We start from the raw sequence: 3,805 nt of genomic DNA, 5'->3' as shown, positions 1-3,805 counted from the left end.
CCCTGTCAAGCCCCATCAGCAGGGGGGTGCAGCCTCAGGTCCCCCCTGGGCGGGGGGCACAGCCTGAGTTCCCCCGACCCAGCACTGGGGGTGCACCTTGAGGTCCCCTGTCAAGCCCCGCCAGGCAGGGGGGGCGCAGCCTCAGGTCCCCTGGCTCGGTGCTGGGGCAGGGGGTGTGGCCTGAGGTCCCCTGGCCTGGTGCCGGGGTGGGGGGCGCGGCCTGAAGTCCCATCAAGCCGCATCTGGTGGGGGGCATGGCCTGAGGTCCCCTGGCCTGGCACTGGGGCCGGGGGAGCAGCCTGAGGTCCCCTAGCCCAGCACCAGGACGGGAAGTGCTCCTTGAGGTCCCCTGTCAAGCCCTGCCGGGTGGGGGGCATAGCCTGAGGTCCCCTAACCCAGCACCAGGACGGGAAGCACACCTTGAGGTTCCCTGTCAAGCCCTGCCGTGTGTGGAAGGCGGCCTGAGATCCCCTGTCAAGCCCTGCCAGCCTGAGGTCCCCTGTCAAGCCCTGCTGGGTGGGGAACATGGCCTGAGGTCCCCTGTCGAGCCCCACAGGGGTGGGGGAGGGCGTAGCCTCAGGTCCCTACAGATTGCTTGTTAAGACTCTTTATGGGAACTTGGCCTCAGCTGTGGGTGCAGCCATCTTTGTGACGGAGTGATGGTTAATTAGCATATTCCCTCTTTATTAGATAGGATACTGCTTTTTCCGACACATTCTGATTCTCAAATTCAATTATCAACTTTTGATTCTTTCTTTCTTAAAAAGCTGTCAGATTTCCATTTCTTCGGGAGACATTCTCCCCAGTGTGCTGTTCAATCCCACAGGTTAAACTTTCTTCATTATTATTAAGAACTTCATACATATTAGTGAGATTGCCATTCATCGCTTTTTCATCTTTTCGGACACGGGAAGGCTTGCTAGACTAAAGCTGACGTCTTTAAAGGCGTGCAACAAGAATATCCCCACAATGATTGTGCAGAAGCCACTCAAGGTGCCGACGATGTCCTCCACAGGCATGTCCTGCCACTCCTTAAAGAGAATAGCTGAGCAGAGGTGGTGAAGAAGACGTAGTAGATGGGGGTGACGAGGGAAGTGTTGGTGAAGAAGACGTAGTAGATGGGGGTGACGAGGGAAGTGTTGAATATGTCCAGAGCCCTGTTCAGGTAGTTGATCTGCGTGCTCACACAGACAAGGAGGCTCAGCAGCAGGGCCCAGGCCAGGGGGTGCTGCAGCACAGGCTGGCCAGCAAACAGCTCCTTGATAGCTATGCCCAGGCCCTTCACACAGGAGACCGTAAACGCTCCAATCACAGAGCAGATCGTGAATGTGCACGAGAATGTTCGTCTGTCCATGGCAGGGTCCCACCACGAAGATTAGTATCAAGGACACAATGACCACAAGTGTTGCAAAGACCACAAAACCTGGGTCCCGGAGCTTGTGTGACATCTCGTTTAAAGTCTCAATCTCCTCTTCCTTTGGTGCGTGAATGACCATCACTGTGGAGCCCAGAATGCTCAGCAAGCACCCAATCTTCCCGTGAAGATTCAGCCTTTCATTGAGGAAGTATGAGGAAAGAATGGCACTGACTAGGACGCTGAGCGCTCCCAGCCGAGTCACGAGGGTGGCCGGGGCAAAGGCATACGCGGCAAAGTTGGCCACCTCACCGGCTCCCATTGAGAGCAGTCCAGCCCACCACAGCCACTCTTTAAGATATGCATGGCCACCTTGACCTGCTCTCATAGAGCCTTTGCGGGCCAGTCGCAGAAGGCCTTTCTTTTTCAAAATGAAGCTCCCTCCAATGAAAATGCTGGAGCTCATAGCCAGCCCCAGACCCATACAGAAGTCATACTTTCCACGCCCCGGGCTCATTGCGTTTGTTATGGAAGAGGTGCCGGGAGTCACATGGATCACAGGACTGCGATGCTGGTGCTGGAGGCGAGGATGCGGTTTTCAAATCCCGTGGGCCGTGGGCAGGCCGACCGCGCAGCGCGGCTTGCCCTCTGGTCACGGCCGCTCACGCCCTCACACGGGCCGAGGGGGCCGACCTCCCCTGCGCTCGCGCGGCCAGCGCCTCCGTCGCCGGCCAGTGGGAGGTGCAAGCATCCGGGGCTGCAGCCGGGCGCGCCGTCTCCTCCATGGGGAGCCCCCAGGGCAAGGAGCCCCGAACAACCTCCAGTCCCGGCCACCGCCAGCCCGTACCAGGGACCGCGCCAAGCGGAAGAGCAGAACCTGGGCGCGGCCGAATGACGCAGGGGACGGCCTCTTGTTCATTTTTTGTCTGGAAGATCTGTCCAGTGAAGTGAGTGGGGTGTTCAAGTCCCCTACTAAGACTGTATTGTTGTCAACTTCTTCCTTAAAATCCTCTAGAAGTTTTTTTTTTTTTTTTGTATATTTAAGTGCTTCTATATAAGGTGCATATATATTTACCAGGGCTATATCCTCTTGGACCAATTGCTCTAGTATTTTATAGTGTCTTTTATAGTCGCTTGTAAGGGCCTTCATTTTGAGATCTACTTTCAGATATGAGTATTACTACCCTAGCTTTTTTTTTTTTTTTTTCTTTTTCATTTATATGGCAAAATTTTCCCCATCCTTTCACTCTCATTCTGTGTGAGTCTTTCGTTGTGCGGTGGGTCACTTGTAGACAGCATATGTAGTTGGGTCATGTTTTGTATCCATTCAGTTGCCCTATGCCTTTTGGTAGGAGCACTTAATCCATTTACATTTAAGGTTATTATTGATAGGTACTTGTTTATTTTAATTCTATATGCCTATGTTTCTCTCTCTATTTCTTCTTCACATTACAGCAGTCCCTTAAGCATTTCTTGTAGTACTGGTTTGGTGGTGATAAACTTCACTAGCCTTTTTGTCTAGGAAGCTTTTTATTTCACCATCCATTTTGAATGATAGCCTCTATGCCAGCCGTGGGCAAACTACGGCCCGCGGGCCAGATCCGGCCCGTCCGGCTGTTCTATCCGGCCTGCAAAGCCGAAAGAGCGGAGGGTTCTCTTGCTCTCCCCTCCACTCCTTTACTTTGAATTTATATTAGTTCACACAAACACTCCATCCATGCTTTTGTTCCAGCCCTCCAGTCCAGTTTAAGAACCCACTGTGGCCCTCAAGTCAAAAGTTTGCCCACCCCTGCTCTATGCGGTCCCCACTTTCCATCCTTGGTTATCAGGGTTCTAAACTTTGTTTATGGTGTTTTCTGGGGGAAGTTTTTTGCTTTCAAAAGCCCTTTTTCCTTCCAAATAGCATCATGGACATGCAATATTAGAAACCTATATTTTGAGTCAGTATAGATATTAACTCAAAAGTTTTTTCCTAGCCCTAACTGGTTTGGCTCAGTGGATAGAGCGTCAGCCTGAGGACTGAAGGGTCCCGGGTTCGATTCCGGTCAAGGGCATGTACCTTTGTTGTGGGCACATCCCCAGTAGGGGGCGTGCAGGAGGCAGCTGATAGATGTTTCTCTCTCATCGATGTTTCTCACTCTCTCTCCCTCTCCTTTCCTCTCTGTATAAAAATCAATAAAATATATATATATTTTAAGCTTTTTCCTAATTGCATAGGAAATGAGTGTTATGAGCTCAGCCTTTTGGGCCAAAATAGTAGGAAGCAAGGGTTTTGCCTCTATTGTTTCCTGAAGACTGACAATGGTGTATCCAGCTTTCTGACCCCATCTATACTAATAAAAGCCTAGGTGGTCCTCGTGCCCTTGTTGTCCTCACGTCATCACAAGATGGCTGCCACAGATGGCCACCCCCACGTTGTCACAAGATGGCCACCCTCACGTCATCACAAGA

General features: G+C 52.0%; 1 pseudogene across 1 annotated transcript; it reads right to left on the bottom strand.

Moving 5' to 3' along the window:
• Nucleotides 1-759: 759 nt before the first annotated feature.
• LOC308246065 (magnesium transporter NIPA2-like) lies at nt 760-2,191 on the bottom strand (annotated as a pseudogene). Its single transcript has one exon. The product of its transcript is annotated as a magnesium transporter NIPA2-like (transcript).
• Between the last annotated feature and the right edge of the window lie 1,614 nt (nt 2,192-3,805).

The sequence above is a fragment of the Plecotus auritus genome (assembly GCF_963455305.1).
Source record: "Plecotus auritus genome assembly, chromosome: 1".
Lineage (NCBI taxonomy): Eukaryota > Metazoa > Chordata > Mammalia > Chiroptera > Vespertilionidae > Plecotus > Plecotus auritus.
This window is presented reverse-complemented; position numbering and strand designations above follow the sequence as displayed.